The sequence below is a fragment of the Gopherus evgoodei genome, chromosome 21 (assembly GCF_007399415.2).
Source record: "Gopherus evgoodei ecotype Sinaloan lineage chromosome 21, rGopEvg1_v1.p, whole genome shotgun sequence".
Taxonomy (NCBI): Eukaryota; Metazoa; Chordata; order Testudines; family Testudinidae; genus Gopherus; species Gopherus evgoodei.
In genome coordinates this window covers 7,866,844-7,887,678 of record NC_044342.1, presented here as the reverse complement: position 1 = coordinate 7,887,678, position 20,835 = coordinate 7,866,844, and the positions used below count along the sequence as shown (strand labels likewise).

General features: G+C 42.5%; 1 pseudogene; it reads left to right on the top strand.

The window, feature by feature from the left end:
* The first annotated feature begins 14,469 nt into the window (after positions 1 to 14,469).
* LOC115637887 lies at positions 14,470 to 15,436 on the top strand (annotated as a pseudogene).
* The last annotated feature ends 5,399 nt before the right edge of the window (positions 15,437 to 20,835 follow it).

Sequence of the window (20,835 nt, the reverse complement as noted above, 5' to 3'; positions counted from 1 at the left end):
ACCCACCTTATAGTAGCCCCATCTAAATTGTACTTTCCTAGTTTTTCTATAAGAATATCATGTGAGACCGTATCAAATGCCTTACTAAAGTCTAGGTATATCACATCCACCGCTTCTCCCTTATCCACAAGGCTCGTTATCCTATCAAAGAATGCTATCAGATTAGTTTGACACGATTTGTTCTTTACAAATCCATGCTGGCTATTCCCCATCACTTTACCAGGTTCCAAGTGTTTGCAGATGATTTCTTTAATTATCTGCTCCATTATCTTCCCTGGCACAGAAGTTAAACTATCTGGTCTGTAGTTTTCTGGGTTGTTTTTATTTCCCTTTTTATAGATGGGCACTATATTTGCCCCCTTCCAGTCTTCTGGAATCTCCCCCGTCTCCCATGATTTCCCAAAGATAATAGCTAGAGGCTCAGATACCTCCTCTATTAACTCCTTGAGTATTCTAGGATGCATTTCATCAGGCACTGGTGACTTGCAGGCATCTAACTTTTCTAAGTGATTTTTTACTTGCTCTTTTTTTGTTTTATCTTCTAAACCTACCCTCTTCCCGTAAGCATTCACTATATTAGACATTCCTTCAGACTTCTCAGTGAAGTCCGAAACAAAGAAGTCATTAAGCATCTCTGCCATTTCCAAGTCTCCCGTTACTGTTTCCCTCTCCTCACTGAGCAGTGGGCCTACCCTCTCTTTGGTCTTCCTCTTGCTTCTAATGTATTGATAAAAAGTCTTCTTGTTTCTCTTTATTCCCATAGCTAGTTTGAGATCATTTTGTGCCTTTGCCTTTCTAATCTTGCCTCTGCATTCCTGTGTTATTTGCCTATATTTGTCCTTTGTAATCTGACCTAGTTTCCATTTTTTATATGACGCCTTTTTATTTTGTAGGTCACGCAAGATCTCGTGGTTAAGCCAAGGTGGTCTTTTGCCACATTTTCTATCTTTCCTAACCATCGGAATAGCTTGCTTTTGGGCCCTTAATAGCGTCCCTTTGAAAAACTACCAACTTTCCTCAGTTGTTTTTCCCCTCAGTCTTGATTCCCATGGGACCTTACCTATCAGCTCTCTGAGCTTACCAAAATCTGCCTTCCTGAAATCCATTGTCTCTATTTTGCTGTACTCCCTTCTACCCTTCCTTAGAATTGCAAACTCTATTATTTCATGATCACTTTCACCCAAGCTTCCTTCTAGTTTCAGATTCTCAACGAGTTCTTCCCTATTTGTTAAAATCAAGTCTAGAACAGCTTCCCCCCAGTAGCTTTTTCAACTTTCTGAAATAAAAAGTTGTCTGCAATGCAGTCCAGGAACTTCTTGGATAGTCTGTGCCTTGCGGTGTTATTTTCCCTACATATATCTGGATAGTTGAAGTCCCTTATCACCACCAAATCTTGGGCTTTGGATGATTTTGTTAGATGTTTGTTAGTTGTTAGTTGTTCCACCATCAACCTCAACCTGGATCTGTCTACGTGGGAGGTCCACTTCCTAGATACCACGGTGCAAATAAGTGATGGTCACACTTACATCACCCTATACCGAAAACCTACTGACCGCTATGCCTACCTTCATGCCTCCAGCTTCCATCCCGGGCACATCACACGATCCATTGTCTACAGCCAAGCACTGAGGTACAACTGCATCTGCTCTAACCCCTACAAAATCTCCACCAAGCATTTTCAAAACTACAATACCCACATGAAGAAATAAGGAAACAGATGAACAGAGCCAGATGTGTACCCAGAAGCCTCCTACTGCAAGACAAACCCAAGAAAGAAACCAACAGGACTCCACTGGCCATCACATACAGCCCCCAGCTAAAACCCCTCCAACACATCATCAAGGATCTACAACCCATCCTGGACAATGATCCCACACTTTCACAGGCCTTGGGTAGCAGGCCAGTCCTTGCCCACAGACAACCTGCCAACCTGAAACATATTCTCACCAGTAACTGCACACCGCACCATAGGAACTCTAGCTCAGGAACCAATCCATGCAACAAACCTCGATGCCAACTCTGCCCACATATCTACACCAGCGACACCATCGCAGGGCCTAACCAAATCAGCCACACCATCACTGGCTCATTCACCTGCACATCCACCAATGTAATATACGCCATCATATGCCAGCAATGCCCCTCTGCTATGTACATCGGCCAAACTGGACAGTCTCTATGGAAAAGGATAAATGGACACAAATCAGACGTTAGGAATGGCAATATACAGAAACCTGTAGGAGAGCACTTCGACCTCCCTGGCCACACTATAGCAGACCTTAAGGTGGCCATCCTGCAGCAAAAAAACTTCAGGACCAGACTTCAAAGAGAAACTGCTGAGCTTCAGTTCATCTGCAAATTTGACACCATCAGCTCAGGATGAAACAAAGACTGTGAATGGCTTGCCAACTACAAAACCAATTTCTCCTCCCTTGGTTTTCACACCTCAACTGCTAGAACAGGGCCTCATCCTCCCTGACTGAACTAACCTCGTTATCTCTAGCTTGCTTGCATATGTATGCCTGCCCCTGGAAATTTCCACTACATGCATCTGACGAAGTGGGTATTCACCCACGAAAGCTCATGCTCCAAAACATCTGTTAGTCTATAAGGTGCCAGAGGACTCTTTGCTACTTTTACTAAGGGCATCAGTTTTCCATCAATCTTTTTTAAAAAGAATATCGGATTATTTTTTAATAAAAGATTTGCTGTAGGAATTATTTTGGGAGCACTGTATGGCCCGTGTTATGCAGGAGGTCAAACTATATGATCACAATGGCCCCTTCTGGCTTTGAAATCTATGGATTTATGAAGTGGTGCTTTTCCCTGTTTCAGGAGTGCTCTGTAGCTGTATATCTGTAAATGATGACTATCTGGTGAAATCAGGTGCTAGTGGATTGCACTCAAGTATATGCAGCAGAAATCCTTGGTCCATACTCATAGTTGTGGGGTTTTTGAGAACGCTTTGTGCCCGGCAAGTGGAACGAACCAAATTATGGCATTTCTCGTTATTTCACCGATGGGGAAAATGAGGCTGAAGGAGGCCTCAGATTAGACACTGACATTCACGAAGTGTGGGAAGCATTTGGAAAAGTGTGCCTGTTTCCTAGTTGTTAGTACTGGTGCTTTAATCAGGAGATGAGCCGGACATAGCAGAATATGTTTTACCTTCTAGGGAATTCTGTGAAATTCTGTTCTGATCAGACATCCCCAGGGTGATGGGTAGGTGAGGGAGGAGTACAAAACATTCCCTCTCATGCAGCCAATTTGAGCTGAAGTTCATTAATATGGTAGATAGGGCTTAAAGCAGGTGAGTGGTGATGGAAAGAGATTCTAACCAATGCTGATGTCTAGACTTTACTAGAGTTTTTTGGTTTTGGAGTGTCAGGTTCCCCTTTATAATAACAATAGCTCACACTTTCCCAACAGTGTAAAAAGTGGAAGTGATTTAGACTCATCGCACACAGTTTAAGCCCCCTGAACATTGCTACAGTGGTGTAGAGTAACCCTCATGGAAATAGCAACAAAGAGTCCTGTGGCACCTTAAAGACTAACATATGTACTGGAGCATAAGCTTTTGTGGGTGAGTGCTTCATGGAAATGAGCATCAGGTGAAAAATCTTCCTATAATGGATATATATTTAGTGTTGGGAAAAGCAAGATATACCCCCATACAAGGAACCATTTTTCAGGATCCACGACTGTTGTGTGTCCTTTTGAGAGAAAAAGATTGGGAACAAAGGGAGTTTTTATTGACGAGCTCCGTCAACAGAGCTGGTAAGTTAGACCTGCTAGACAGATACTGCTGGAATTGTAATTAAATGTAACTGTATTGTGAAATAACTTTGCCTTTCTTGTAATGTGAGCTAGCTGGAAATCCTCCAGCCATTCCAAAAATTTTCCTCATTGAGGAGTCAGCTGACCCATTCTGTTAGAATGGGTACAGCTTACCCCTCTTGTTTATGTCCGTTACAGCTATTCCCCTACTCCATTTTGTTTTCTGTTCTCCTGTGGCCGCCCTTCCCTGGCTGTTAAGTTGTTTACCAGGGCCACTGCCCTTCTCAAAGGGAGGGCCCCTTAAGTTGTTTAACAAGAGCCATTGCCCTTCTCAAAGGGATGGCCACTTGGGACCACTGCCCTTTTCAAAGGGTTAGTCCTGTTATCACCTCGTTGAACCTGGGCTTGGTGTAGGGTAGGCAATGTCCAGAGCTGCAAGGCCTATTGTGGTTTTAAGATCCTGGGCATGAGTCATAGTCTCATGTGCTCTTGAGTCACCTATTGCACAGGACTATGTCCAGGCATGTCTCTGGGCTTACCTTCAGTTTTTCCCCTGTGCCCCCTCCCCTGTGACAGAGGGAGCCTATCAGGATTACTGGTGGGAAACTGCCCAAGTTTGCCTTTAAAACCAGACATTTTTGAAACACACCTCAGAAAGGTTCCTGCATTGCTGCCTGGTCTGATCAGCCAGGGGTTCTGGGGGGTCCTTTCTCCGCTCTCGTTTTATTTTTGAGCGTACCCCCGTTTTTGAAACTCCCCCCACGAAGAACGAATTGCTACCTGAGAGATCTCCTGATTATTGAGACTGTACCGAACCCTCCTTGCCTCTTCTGATGTTGCTGCTGCTTCTGCCTTTGCTGCTGCCTTGGGGACTGGTAAGAATCCCTCTGTAAAACTTTCTATACTTTTATTTTATTATTTTAGCTGCTGGCTCTGTTTCCCCAGCACACAGACTCAAGCTAAACCTTGGTCTGTGTCTTAAAACCTCTCTTAAACTACAGGGCTCTTTGCCACTGCTAAGCTCTGCTCCTGTGGGCTTTGCCTTGGGGCTCTCTGCTTTCAGCTGTATCCACCGCTGTAGCCACCATCCCTTGGCTTCCTTGGGAGCTGGGTCCTGGATACATACCACTCTGCCCTCTGTAACCTCCCCATAGCATAAGGTGCACCATAGGTCTTGTTCTTTTTTAATTTAATAAGTCATAGTTTGTTAAGATTGTAGAGCTTGTAAGTTTCTGTGATATTTGTTGTGTTGCCTAATTGTTGGTTAAGATAAGTTTAGAAAATCATTGCCTGGTTGTATTCTGTAGCTGCTTGTCATTTTATATAAGTTTGATTAAGTTAGGGGATAGATAAGGTTTTTACTATTTGAATTTGTCTTCCCACTGCCCCAATCCCCCCCCCCGAGCTCCCCAGTCACTCATTGCAGTCTCTCTGCTGTTTAAACTTGCAGCCTGTCTGCTCTCTGTGTCTCCCTGAGTTTAAATCTCCCTCTGTAGCGCCTCTATCTTTGGTTTCTGCTCCACCACGTGCTCCTCTTCCCCCATCCCCTAACCTCATTCCTCTACCACTGCCTTTCTCTCTCTCTCTCTCTCTCTTTTAATCCCTTCCCCCACGTGTTCACCCCGCTCCTACTGCTGCCAAACCTCAATTGTATTACTGAAGTCTAGCATAAAACCCCATTGGTTACCCTTTTTCTCTCTCACACACCTCACATTTTATATTTACACCACTGTGACACATTTTTACCTAGAGTTGTTGGTTATTTAACACATTTTACCCATAACTGTTAGTTGGTTATATGCTGCTGTGACACACCCTTTACCTAGAAATTGTTAGCTACCTGTTACATTTATACTTCAGTGTTAGTTGGTTACCAACTGTATTGTACCCCACTATTGAAACCCCCTATACTATACTAAAAGAACTCCCTCCCCAATTGCCTACCTTAACAAACCCCATACCCCTCACTATTAAATTTTCCCTGTTTTTGCATTTTCTTAATAAAGTTTATTTTGCACCCCACCTGTGTGGTAATTGCTCCCCAAGATCCCATATACCTGCAGGCAGGGACAGTTTAATGTACTGTAAAGTCTAGGAAGAACAAAAGGAAATAGTGTTCATTGTACTCTGAATAATTAATAGAGCCAACTGATTTTTTTAATCAAATATGTGGCTAAAAATAAAAATATTGTAGTTTTCATTACAATTTTTCGTGTACATTTTTGAGGTTTTCATAAAAAAACATTTTTGTTAAACTAAAAATGTTCATTTTTAAATCAAAACATTTCTATGACAGGGTTGTTGGCCTACTGGGTGGAGGGAAGCATTATATGTCATATATCTCGATGTAAGTAAGGCTTTGAAACAGCTCCTCATCTCATTCTCATAGGCAAATTAGAGAAATGTGGTCTAGATGAAATTACTATTAGGTGGGTGCCCAACTGGCTGAAAGACTGTAATGAAATAGTAGTTATGAATCGTTCTCTGTCAAGCAGGGAGGATATTGGGGCTCTGCAAGGTCAGTCTTGGGTCCAGTAGTATGCAGTGCTTTTACTAATGACTTGGACAATGGAGTAGAGAGTATTCCTCTAAACTCTGCAGATGACACTAAGCTGGGTGGGGTTTCAAGCAATTTGTAGGGCAGGATTAAAATTCAAAATGTCCGTGACAAATTAGAGAATTGGTCCAGACTTAGCAGGATGAAATTCAAAAAAGACAAGTGCCAAGTGCTTTGCTTAGGAAGGAAAAATTGAATGCATACCTACAAAATGTGAGTTAAGTGGCTAGATGGTAGCATGGCTGAAAAAGATCTGGGGGTTACAGTGGATCACAAATTTAATATGAGTCAACAATGTGATGTAGTGACAGAAAAGGCTAATGTCATTCTGGGGTATATAAACAAGAATGTGGTATTCAAGACATACCAGCAGAGGGGTAGCCTTGTTAGTCTAGATCTGTAAAAGCAGCAAAGAGTCCTGTGACATTGTCATAACTCTATTCCCAGATTTGGACCTTAGGGTCCAAAATATGGGGGTTAGCATGAAAAACCTCCAAGCTTAGTTACCAGCTTGGACCTGGTACTTGCTGCCACCACCCAAAAAATTAGAGTGCTTTGGGGCACTCTGGTCCCCCCGAAACCCTTCCCTGGGGACCCCAAGACCCAAACCCTTGAGTCTCTCAACAAAGGGAAATAAATCTTTTCCCTTCCCCCCTCCAGGTGCTTCTGGAGAGATACACAGACACAAGCTCTGTGAATCTAAACAGAGGGAGTCCACCCTCTGTAATTCCAATCCTGGAAACAAAAGCACTTCCCTCTTCACCCAGAGGGAATGCAAAATCAGGCTAGCAAATCCAACACACACAGATCTCCCCCTGATTTCTTCCTCCCACCAATTCCCTGGTGAGTACAGACTCAATTTCCCTGAAATTTCCCAGTAAAGAAAACTTTAACAGGTTTTAAAAAGAAAGCTTTATATAAAAAAGAAAGAAAAATGCATACAAATGGCCTCTCTGTATTAAGGTGACAAAATACAGGGTCGATTGCTTAGAAGAAATATGAATAAACAGCCTTATTCAAAAAGAATACAAATCAAAGCACTCCAGCACTTATATTCATGCAAATACCAAAGAAAAGAAACCATATAACTTACTATCTGATCTCTTTGTCCTTACACTTAGAAACAGAAGATTAGAAAGCAGAAACTACTTCTCCAAAGCTCAGAGAAAGCAGGCAGACAGAAAACAAAGACTCAGACACAAACTTCCCTCCACCCAGAGTTGAAAAAATCCGGTTTCCTGATTGGTCCTCTGGTCAGGTGCTTCAGGTGAAAGAGACATTAACCCTTAGCTATCTGTTTATGACAGACATGCATCCGATGAAGTGGATATTCACCTACGAAAGCTCATGTTCCAAAACGTTCCTAACTGTCAGGGTAGTTAAACACTGGAATAGATTGCCTAGGGAAGTTGTGGAATCTCCATCTCTGGAGATATTTAAGAGTAGGTTAGATAAATGTCTATTAGGGATAGTCTAGACAGTATTTGGTCCTGCCATGAGGGCAGGGGACTGGACTCGATGACCTCTCGAGGTCCCTTCCAGTTCTAGAGTCTATGAGTCTATGTGCTGGCTGCTGGGGAAGTCCATGAGAGACCGTGCACTGTCCCTTTAAGGCACTCCCACCAGTCGGCTCACATTGCAGCAGGTGAGGTCTCTTTCTCCTGAGCCATGTCGCCCCTCCCCTGCTCTGTGGTACATGAGCAGAGAAGAGGCGGGGGAGGGGAACAACCCCACCCCCTCCTGGCTTTGAACAGCAAGTTTCCCAGGAGCTACTAACCAGGGGCTCCAAGGCAGAGAGCAGAAGCAACATGGCAGCAGAGCAGCGGAGGGAAGGGCACCTGAACACATGCCACTCTGCACTGCTCTGCATTGTTCATGTGGCATCTTTGAGGACTTCTTTCTCCCATTTCAAGTTCCAGGTCCAGAGATCAGACTGTCCTGGGAGCTTTAACTAAGAATTTTTTGTTAGCAGCATTTAATTTTTTTCTTCCTATAAAATAGAATTGATATTCATTCCTTCTTTCTAGTAGTCTAACAGATCTACTCCTCTCATATATCCAACAAACAGAGATTTCCACTGAGATCTGGCTGCATTAATTTCCTTTGAAATGAGACATTCCCTTTTTTCTGTTCCTTTGTCTTTGGGGTCAACGGTTCTCCTGTCTACATTATTTTCCCTTTGGCATCAGTTGTTTTCCATGACTTCTCCTTTGAGGTTAGTAATAGGACTGTCTTTGTACCCTTGTTTTTCCTTTCTAAAAACTAATATTAAGTTCCCTCTATGCAATAATTTCAGATTTGCACCAGCAGAAATAACTGGGGAGATTACATCATCTCATCTGAAGGAGAAATTACCAGCCCAGCGCCAGTTCTCGTCTTCGGCGGCAGTTCGGCGGTGGGGGGCCCTTTGGTGCTGCTGAAGATGCGGAGCAACTGAAAGGCCCCCAGCTGCCAAAATGCTACCGAAGACCTGGATCGCCGCTAGGTGAATACAAGTGCCAAAGCACCCACGCTTTGCCCCAGGCCCCCTCAATCGTCTGGGCAGCCCTGCAGCCAGATAGGAACCCAAGGCTCAGTTTCCTTAGATAATTGAAGAGCGTCAATAGTAGAAGACAATGGAAAATGTAGTGCAAAGACTCTAATCTTATCTCAGAAAATCTGAAGGAAGGGCTAGGGTCAGGTGCAGCTGATACTAGATTATCAGTGTGAAAGTTAAAGCAGCATATTAAAAAATGAAATATTCTGATTTAGAAAAGAAAAATACCTTCTCAGGCACCCCCCATATAAAACAGAATACGATTGTTTGTTCAATCCACAGGGAAATTAAATAAAGATAGATGAGTTGTAGCAAAACATGCCCCAAAAAGAGCAATGAATGGCTGTCAGATTTAGAACATAAAAACAGCCATGCTGGGTCAGATAAATGGTCCATCTACCCCAGTATCCTGTGTTTCATGAATGGCCAATGCCAAGTGCTTCACTGGGAATGAACAGAACATTTGATAACCAAATGACCCAATCCCTCTCACTGATTTCCAGCTTTGGCAAAAAGAGACTAGGACACCATCCCTGTCCAACACTGGAATAAATTGCCTAGGGAAGTTGTGGAATCTCTATCTTTGGAGATATTTAAGAGTAGGTTAGAAAAATGGCTATTAGGGGTGGTCTAGACAATATTTGGTCCTGCCATGAGGGCAGGGGACTGGACTCGATGACCTCTCAAGGTCCCTTCCAGTCCTGGAGTCTATGAGTCTATGAGTCTATCCTGTCTAACAGCCATTGATGAACCCTATCTTCCAGGATTTTTTCTAGTTTATTGACTCCTTTTGTGTGTATTTTATTTTTCACCACTAGAGTTTATTCATAGATTCATTGATTCATAGACTCTAGGACTGGAAGGAACCTTGAGAGGTCATCGAGTTCAGTTCCCTGCTCTCATAGCAGGACCAAATACTGTCTAGACCATCCCGGTTAGCCATTTATCTAACCTACTCTTAAATATCTCCAGAGATGGAAATTCCACAACCTCCTTAGGCAATTTATTCCAGTGTTTAACTACCCTGACAGTTAGGAACTTTTTCCTAATGTCTAACCTACATCTCTCTTGCTGCAGTTTCAGCCCATTGCTTCTTGTTCTATCAATAGAGGCTAAGGTGAACAAGTTTTCTCCCTCCTCCTGATGATACCCTTTTAGATACCTGAAAACTGCTATCATGTCCCTTCTCAGTCTTCTCTTTTCCAAACTAAACAAACCCAATTATTTCAACCTTCCTTCTTAGGTCATGTTCTCAAGACCTTTAATCATTCTTGTTGCTCTTCTCTTGACCCTTTCCAATTTCTCCACATCTTTCTTGAAATGTGATGCCCAGAACTGGACACAATACTCCAGTTGAGGCCTAACCAGCGCAGAGTAGAGCGGAAAAATGACTTCTCGTGTCTTGCTCACAACACACTTGTTAATGATTCCCAGAATCACATTTGGTTTTTTTGCAACAGCATCACACAGTTGACTCATATTTAGCTTGTGGTCCACTATAACCGCTAGATCTCTTTCTGCTGTACTCCTTCCTAGGCAGTCTCTTCCCATTCTGTATGTGTGAAACTGATTGTTCCTTCCTAAGTGGAGCGCTATGCATTTGTCTTTATTAAATGTCATCCATTTACCTCAGACTATTTCTCCAATTTGTCCAGATCATTTTGAATTATGACCCTGTCCTCCAAAGCAGTTGCAATCCCTCCCAGTTTGGTATCATCTGCAAACTTAATAAGCGTACTATCTATGTCAACATCTAAGTCGTTGATGAAGATATTGAACAGAGCCAGTCCCAGAACAGACCCCTGCGGAACCTCACTTGTTATACCTTTCCAGCAGGATTGGGAGCCATTAATAACTACTCTCTGAGTACGGTTATCCAGCCAGTTATGCACCCACCTTATAGTAACCCCATCTAAATTGTATTTGCCTAGTTTATCGATAAGAATATCTTGCGAGACCATATCAAATGCCTTACTAAAGTCTAGGTATACCACATCCACTTCTTCTCCCTTATCTACAAGACTCGTTATCCTGTCAAAGAAAGCTATCAGATTGGTTTGATATGTTTTGTTCTTTACAAATCCATGCTGGCTATTCCCTATCACCTTACCACCCTCCAAGTGTTTGCAAATGATTTCCTTAATTTCTTGCTCCATTATCTTCCCTGGCACAGAAGTTAACCTTACTGGACTGTAGTTTCCTGGATTGTTTTTATTTCCCTTTTTATAGATGGGCACTATATTTGCTCTTTTCCAGTCTTCTGGAATCTCTCCTGTCTCCCATGAGTTTCCAAAGATAATAGCTAGAGGCTCAGATACCTCCTCTATTAGCTCCTTGAGTATTCTAGGATGCATTTCATCAGGCCCTGGTAACTTGCAGGCATCTAACTTTTCTAAGGGATTTTTAACTTGTTCTTTTTCTATTTTATCCTCTAAACCTACCCCCTTCCCATTAGCATTCACTATGTTAGGCATTCCTTCAGACTTCTCATTGAAGACCGAAACAAAGAAGTCATTAAGCATCTTTGCCATTTCCAAGTTTCCTGTTACTTTTTCTCCCTCCTCATTAAGCAATGGGCCTACCCTGTCCTTGGTCTTCCTCTTGCTTCTAATGTATTGATAAAAAGTCTTCTCGTTTCCCTTTATTCCTATAGCTAGTTTGAGATCATTTTGTGCCTTTGCCTTTCTAATCTTGTCCCTGCATTCCTGTGTTGTTTGCCTATATTCATCCTTTGTAATCTGATCTAGTTTCCATTTTTTATAGGACTCCTTTTTACTTTTTAGATCATGCAAGATCTTGTGGTTAAGCCAAGATGGTCTTTTGATACATTTTCTATCTTTCCTACCCATCAGAATAGCTTGCTTTTGGGCCCTTAATAGTGTCCTTTTGAAAAACTGCCAACTCTCCTCAGTTGTTTTTCCCCTTAGTCTTGATTCCCATGGGACTTTACCTATCAGCTCTCTGAGCTTACCAAAATCCGCCTTCCTGAAATCCATTGTCTCTATTTTGCTGTACTCCCTTCTACCCTTCCTTAGAATGGCAAACTCTATGATTTCCTGATCACTTTCACCCAAGCTTCCTTCTACTTTCAAATTATAAACAAGTTCCTCCCTATTTGTTAAAATCAAGTCTAGAACAGCTTCCCCCCAGTAGCTTTTTCAACTTTCTGAAATAAAAAGTTGTCTGCAATGCAGTTCAAGAACTTATTGGATAGTCTGTGCCCCGCGGTGTTATTTTGCCAACATATATCTGGATAGTTGAAGTCCCCCATCACCACCAAATCTTGGGCTTTGGATGATTTTGTTAGTTGTTTAAAAAAAGCCTCATCCACCTCTTCCACCTGGTTAGGTGGCCTGTAGTAGATTCCTAGTACTACATCACCCTTGTTTTTCACCCCTTTTAGCCTAACCCAGAGACCCTCAACACTTCCGTTTCCTATGTCCATCTCCATCTCAGTCCAAGTGTGTACATTGTTATATATAAGGCAACACCTCCTCCCTTTTTCCCCTGTCTATCCTTCCTGAGCAAGCTGTACCCATACACACCAACATTCCAATCATGTGTATTATCCCACCAAGCTTCAGTGATGCCAACAATGTCATAGTTGTATTTCTTTATTAGCACTTCCAGTTCTTCCTGCTTATTACCCTTACTTCTCGCATTTGTATATATGCATCTAAGATACTGGTTTGATCTTGCCTCCCAGTTTTGCCCTGACCTTCCTTTCTCTCTACCATTATAGCCCACACTCCCTTTTGTTTCCGACCCATCTCCCAGGTCTCCATGATCCCAACTTACCTGTGGGATTTGCTCACCTATCCCCGTTGAACCTAATTTAAAGCCCTTCTCACTAGGTTAGCCAGTTTTATTGCTTGTTAAAATTCTGCAACAAAAATATAATCTCACTTCTCTGTGCATATGTGTCTTTCTGCAATTCCATTTTTGTGTCACATACATTCCTGTTGCATCAGTGTCAATGTACCGTTGCTGCTCCTGGTATAGACATAGTTTATATGGGTGCATCATAAATCAGTGGATGAAGAGCTCAGAAGCTAGGATATATCAAGAACTGATATATAAAGATATACCAAGAAGGCTACATCTGGAGTAGTGCATCCAGTTTTGGGTCCCTCACTACAGAAAGGATGTGGACAAATTGGAGAGAGTCCGGTGGAGGGCAACAAAAATTATCAGGGGACTGGGGCACATGACTTACGAGAAGAGGCTGAGGGAACTGGACATGTTTAGTCTGCAGAAGAGTGAGGAGGGATTTGATAGCAGCCTTCAACTACTTGAAGTAGGTTTCCAAAGAGGATGGAGCTCAACTTCTTCTCAGTGGTGGCAGATGACAGAACAAGAAGCAATGGTCTCAAGTTGCAGTGGGGAAGGTCTAGGTTGGATATTAGGAAACACTATTTCACTAGGAGGGTGGTGAAGCACTGGAATGGGTTACCTAAGGAGGTGGTGGAATCTCCATCCTTAGAGATTTTTAAGGCCCAGCTTGAGAATGCCCTGGCTAGGGTGATTTAGTTAGGGTAAGTCCTGCTTTCAGCATGGGGTTGGACTAGATGACCTCCTAAGGTCTCTTCTAACCCTAATCTTCTATGATTCTATGAATCTAAGTGTGTAGGATAAAAAACAAGAAGAGCTTTCAGAGTTATTGAGTCTGATACCTTTGCTTTAATAGCAAGGATCTGCTAATTCTCTTTAAACTTATCTGTATTTTATTGCTCATAAAATTTTGAGAAATAATCTCTCTCTCTCTCTCTCTCTCTCTCTCTCCATATATTCACCTCATTCTGTCTATATATCTCTGTGATTCTCCAGTTTTTCATTTTTCTACAAGCACATCTTTCTCCCTTCTGGATAAATATGACTTTCTACTTTCTTTCCTGATGCATTTTCATTTTTATTTTCTTTACATTTCTTTATTTGGGGTTGGATTCTGATCTCAGTTGCACTTGTGTAAATCCATATGATGCTGATGTAATTCACCCTGGTGTAAATGAGATCAGGAAACAGCCCTTGATGTGTGTATAAGTTTTTTGTTTATTTGTTTGTTTTGGTGAGGAGGGATATACTCTTGGTTGATCTCTAAACATCTTTCATTTCCAATCTATTAATTTTTTTTTATGTCTTGTAGATTTGTTGATGTGACACTGATGTGATAAAAATACTTCAAAATCGGAGCTTAAAAGTCTTTATTTAGAGTTCAAGAGAGCTTACGGGACTTAGATGGGAAATGTGTGTAGTTCAATACAGTTCCATGCTCTTGGTTCACCTATATTGGAAGCTCAACCTCTTAACGATATGAGTCTTCCTCTGTTTATTGACAACTTTATTTGTCTAGTGGAGAGATGCAGTGGCACGAGGTTACCTACTCCAGCTTTCTGCCAGTGTAACTAATAGAACAACCTGACTGCATGTACTCCATCATCATATATTGGAAGCTCAACATCTTAACTTCATTTTACAGTGGAGAGATACAGTGCTATGAGGTTACCTACTCCAGTTTCCCAGCAGTGTAACCGACAGCAGAACCTGACTGTGTGTACTCCTCCATTAATATTTTATTGTTTTGTGTTTCTAGATACATATTATGGAGAAAGCAGGAGGAAGAAATGAAACCCTGGTCATGGAATTCATCCTCTTAAGATTTGGGAATGCCCCTGAACTTCAGCCCCTTCTCTTCCTGCTGTTTCTACTGATCTACATTGTGATCATGGTCGGGAACATCCTCATCATTATGCTCATTGTGGTTGATCAGCACCTTCACACCCCCATGTACTTCTTCCTGGGGAACTTGGCCTGCTTGGAGACCTGCTACACATCCACCATCCTGCCCAGGATGCTGGCCAGTCTCCTGACTGGGGATGGAACCATTTCTGTTAAGTGCTGCCTTGTGCAAACATATTTTTTTGCTATCATAGCAACAACAGAAAATCTGCTGCTTGCAGCAATGTCTTATGATCGATATTTAGCAATATGCAATCCACTCCGTTATGCTGCTCTGATGAATGGTAGAGTTTGTTTCCAGCTAGTGGCAGGGTCCTGGGTATATAGTTTTCTGGTCGTTTGGCACACTAAATTATTTCTTGTTCAAATTAACATTCTGTGGTTCCAAAAAAATTGACCATTTCTTTTGAGATTTTTCACCCATGATAAAGCTGTCTTGTGGTGACACCCAGACTCTGCAACTGGCGACATTTACTGTCTCTACCATTGGGACACTTGTGCCTTTGCTACTGACACTGACATCCTACATTTATATCATCACCACCATTCTGAGAATCCCTTCCACCACAGGGAGACAAAAGGCCTTTTCCACCTGCTCCTCTCACCTCATTGTGGTGACAATTTTATACATGAGTGTGATTACTGTCTATGTGTTTCCAACAAGCAACACTCCCAAGCTCCTAAACAAAATATTCTGTGTCTTCTACACAGTTCTGACTCCCATGATCAACCCTGTTATCTACTGCTTGAGAAACAAAGAGGTTAAACAGTCCCTGAGAAAAACTATTCTGAATCGAGTTGCTTTCAGAAGCTTAAAGGAAAATTTTTAGCTTATAGTAAAATAGAGATGAACTGATATAGTTTCTTAGACATGGCCATTTCATTCCTTCCGAAAAGGGTTACCCATTATTGACCTTACTCCTTCTTTCTTCCTTTCTTTCTTTGTTACTCTGCTACTTTTTGAGCATTCATCTTTCATCACACTGGTCAGGCATGACTTGCCCTTGGTGAATCCATGTTTACTGTTCCTGATCACCTTCCTCTTTTCCAAGTGCTTCAAAATGCATTCCTTGAGGACCTGCTTCACAATTTTTCCAGGAACTGAGGTGAGGCTGACCAGTCTGTAGTTCCCTGGATTCTCCTTCTTCCCTTTTTTAAAGATGTGAACTATATTTGCCTTTTTCCAGTCATCAGCGTGAATTTTCAAAGATAATGGTTAATGGATCAGCAATCACATCAGCCAATTACTTCAGCATCCTCGGATGCATTAGATCCGCTCCCATGGACTTGTGCATGTCCAGCTGTTCTCAATAGTCCTTAACCTGTTCTTTCACCACTGAGGGCTGCTCACCTCATCCCCATACTGTGCCACCCAGTGCAGCAATCTGGGAGCTGACCTTGTCTAGCTGTTGTGAGTCATTCTGCAGCCAGCCAGCCTAGACTTGTGCCTCTCTGTTTTAGGGAGCAGCCTGCTTTGTCTCTCAGTTTTTGTGTTCTTGCATCTTGTGGGTCTGAATTCAAAGAAATAAAGTAATGGTACATTGCAACATTTGCCTGTATTTTAACTCTGCCTCCTTTCCTCTTAATTTTAATATCCTATATCTGCATCATGTCCCCCCATCCTATGAATACCTTCCACCACTGGCAGTAAAAAGGCCTTTCCCTCCTGATTCTCTCACCTCATCTTTGTTACACTATTCTATGAGACTTTATTTATCCAAAACACTGCGAGACCTGAACAAAGGGTTCTGTCCCTTCTACACAGTCCTGACTCCTCTAGTCAATCCCCTCATTTATAGCCTGCAAAATACCAATGTTAAGGAGGCCCTGAGAAATTCTGTGGGTAAACTGCACGTGAATTCAGAGAATCCAAGTAATTTTTTTTTCAATTTAAAGGAACATAGGATAAATTCTGCTGGTTTAATGAGTCAGAGGGGTATAGATCAGTGGCTTCTGACTTCTTTGTTTTCCTCTTTTTTAATCAGGCTGTGGTGATAGAAAATGAGGATGATAGGAGTGGTTTGCTTCATGAAGATCTGTCAATACATAATAAACTACAGCATGCATATCTCCACATCTGGAACTGTTCGAGTTAGTTGAGAAAATCAGTGTGTAGCAATGAAAAACATCATCATTATTTCTGGTAGATTGTTTTTGAATATGGGTTTCTAAGCTAATTTCCGCAGCCAAAGAAAAATATAAGAACCTAAATATGATGAATCAAGGATTGAAAATTTTGGCCCAAGTTATTCTCTTTCATTCTTTCTTTCTTCTAGGAACACTTGTATCTATCACTTCAGCATAGATTCAGTATATTCATATTTTCAATTAAGGATAGGCAAAAATTCCCCTTTTCCCTCCTCCAACAGAGGGGCAACTTGAACCAGGGATCTCTGACATCCCAGCTGCATACCCTAAGCACTAGGCTAAAAGTGACAAGGGAGTCCTTACTTCCACATCAGCCTTCTTCTGTGAGCTCACCTACCAGATTGGACCCCTCAGGTGAGTTAGGTGGAGAGACTCTGGGATGTATGTGTCCAGCCGGCTGGTCTCAGGCTGCAGTGCACCTGCCCAGAGACAGAACTCTAAGCCTACTAAGGAATTTAACTGCAAAAAGTAGACTCCAAGTTGAGTTTAGATGCCTATAGACTTCAGAAGCATCAGCGTGTATGTTTAGAGAATCCCACTGAGGCAGGATTCTGGGATTTAGGCACCTATAGTGGTTAGGAGTCAAAGTCCATTTTTTGTATCTAGCCCCCAGCTGCTTTTGAATATCTCATTAGGTTCCTATCTGCATTTTTAGGCAAATAAATACCATAAAAACTCTGGCTCGGAGTGTTTGGAAACAAAGGACCAGGACTCTAAATCCAGCTCTCCAGCTATGTTTGAGTCTTTTTGCAGTCTCTGCTGTATCCATTATCAGAACCAAGCTCAGTATTTCAGTGATTAAAAACTCACTGTTTCAGATGAACCCCTGGTGTAACCAATGAAAACATAAGAGTTACACCAGGGAACAATTTGGACTTCGCTGTTGAAAACCCATTGCAACTTACCGGCAATGTTTCAGAGGATATGACACAATCAATGTTGCTGTTAATTAATACCTAACTGTCCTATCTGCAAGCCCTCCATTACCAATGGGATATATTAGTGAAGACACAGTTTAAAGTCCATCAAGGTGTGTTGTGTTTCTATGTCAATTATTTAAATCCCCAATTCCCCAGTTGTAGCAAACAGGCTAGCTCATTGGGAGCAGTCAGCTGGGCTTTCCACTGATATGAATCCAGGTGCTTCTGCTACTGTTTAAATGCTGGTAAAACATGACGGCAATCTGGTATCTTTGGCCCATTTTCTGGTGGACACATGTCAAAACCATGTCTCAGCTGATCAATCCCCTGCACTTGGGTCACCTTGGTCTGTCCTGTTCTCTGCCTTTGGCTCACCACAATGCAGTCTCCTGAGGACGTAAATTCTTAGTTTAGCTAAAGTCGTTGGGCTCAGCGTAGGGGTATCTGGGTGAACTTTCTTTGCCTGAGAGATACAGGAGGTCAGACGGTTGAGCTCATGTCTCTTCTGTCCTTAAACGTGATGAAATTGTGAAAATCATGAAGTATTTCAGTTGTCAGATGTTGGCTGCATGTGTGTTCTCTCTGCGTGCTTCACTAACTCACTGACTGTACAGCAGGATCCAGTCGAACTGCCCAGTGACCAGAGACCTGTTAGTAGTGAAGGCACCTGGTCAGGTTTATTACTGATAAAGCAAATTCCTAACGTTAGGTCAGCTGAAGGCTTAAAGCGATGTATCCCGACATTTATAGACTGAGACAAACAACCGGGAGTAACCAACTTATATATTACCTTATGTATTTCATGATGTGTTTGTTACCGCCCCCTTTTCCCCTCATTCACCACCTGTCTTTGTACATTGCTACTGATGTTTCACAAAAAAAAAATGGCACTCTTCATTGCTATTGTCAAACTATGCCATTGTGTGTTAGATTGGGCTGTTGCTGTGTTGGTCTGCTGGAATGTGTTTACGCATTAAGTGTGTTTTAGGAATGCTAGCAATACTGATGCCATGTTTCAGGTAAGCATCTGTTCTTGACAGGGCTTGACTGTTGCTCATAGTATAAGTTTTTCAGCCTTTGGGTCAGGTCTCAGGCTTTGCACCAGGCCCATTCTACTACAATCATGTAATTAAATTGCATTGAAAAACCTGTCTTAAAAAAAGAGACAAAGGCAATATTTGACTTGCAAAGACAAGGACTTGAACGTTGTAAAATGCCTGATGTGTGACTGCCTGCACCTCCTTAATTTCACCCCCTTTGCATCCACACTGTGCCCCGAGTAAGGCAGGGGTCCCAGTGAATCATCCTGCCAGGGAATCAGCACATTATGAACTACCTTCATTGCTCAAGTGCAATTGAACTTGAAATTCGAAACTGGCTTTAGATAGTGGTTGGCACAACTGTGGTTGACTTTTTACAGCTGTGCTGTTTCTGCAGAAGTAAGGGAAGAAAAGTTCAATAGATCTGAATGACACTGAGTGTATATTTGGGGCCAGATTTTACCACCTTTACTCATGTTTTCAGAACCTTATATTAAGGAGTTCCATGGGTTTCAAAGGGACTGCTCACCAGAGAAAGAAATACTCAACAGGAATAAGGAAGTCGAACTCTGTCACTGAGTATATCAGCTGAACGGGGAATGGAAAGTCCATACATTCACTGAGCTGACTCCACTGTCATGGGCATATGTGTGCTAGTGTAACTACAGACATTGATCCAGGGAGCTAGAACCATGCCTCATCTGCAATAAAACTGGCCAAGGTTTATATAAGGTCAGAACGGACCATGATGATCATTTAGTCTGACATCCTGCACAACGCAGGCCACAGAATCTCACCCTGGTAGGCAGGATACTGAGCTGGATGGACCTTTGGTCTGACCCAGTACAGTAGGGTTTCTCAAACAGGGGTCGCCGCTTGTGTAGGGAGAGCCCTTGGAGGGCCAAGCCGGTGTGTTTACCTGCCCCGTCCTCAGGTCCGGCCGATCGTGGCTCCCACTGGCCACTGATTGCTGCTCCAGGCCAATGGGGGCTATGCGGAGTGGTGCGGGCCAAGGGACTTGCTGGCTGCCACTTCCAGCAGCCCCCATTGGCCTGGAGCAGCGATTCACTGCCAGTGGGAGCCGTGATCGGCCAGACCTGCAGACGGGGCAGGTAAACACACTGGCCTGGCCCGTCAGGGGCTTTTCCTACACAGGTGGTGACCTCTGTTTGAGAAACCCTGCAGTACAGCCATTCTTACGTTCTTAGCAACATTTTTCATACTTTGCTTATCTATACGTATGAGTTATTATGGAAATAATATTTTGGTCACTTTGTGCATGTACGGTGAAATCAGCATTTACCAACACAAATCAAACCCTTCCCAACACAGTAGCTGAGTGTGGGACTCAATAAACTTATCCCCATTTCATTTGAACCTAAAAGTTAATCTAGTAATTTTTTTGCCTCCTCATAAAGGTAAAAAATCTCCTGACAGATTTCCTCGGGGAAATGTTTACTTCTTTGTTTCTGAAACTATATATGAGGGGATTGACCAATGGGGTTAGAACGGTGTAGAAGACAGAGAAAATATTCTTTAACTCTATTAGAGTGTTGATGGGTGGCACCATGTAAACAATTATCAGGGTGCCAAAGAAAGTGGTAACCACAATGAGGTGGGAAGAGCAGATGGAAAATGCCTTTTGCTGCCTGGTGGTGGAAGAGATTCTCAGGATGGTGGTGATGATACAAACATAGGATGCCAGCATTAATAGAAATTGGGGTAGGGCATATATGGTAGAGAATGAGAAATCAGCTAGGGTGAGTAAGTCGGTATCACTGCAGGAGAGTTTGATCTGTGGGGTGAAATCACAAAAGAAATGGTCAATTTCCTTAGGACCACAGAACACTAACTGGAAAATGAAATAGACAATGATTCTGTTGAGGGCAAAGCTGCTTATCCAGTACCCTGCAGCCATCTGGATACAAGCCCTTGTGTTCATTATAGCTGCATAGCGCAGTGGATTACATATGGCTAAATACCGATCATAAGACATTATGGTTAAGAGGAAACACTCGGTACCAGCCAGGTAACCAAAGAAGTAAAGCTGCATGATGCAGCTACTAACAGAAATGGTTCTGTCCTCAGCCCAGAGACTGGCCAGCAGCCTGGGCAGGATGG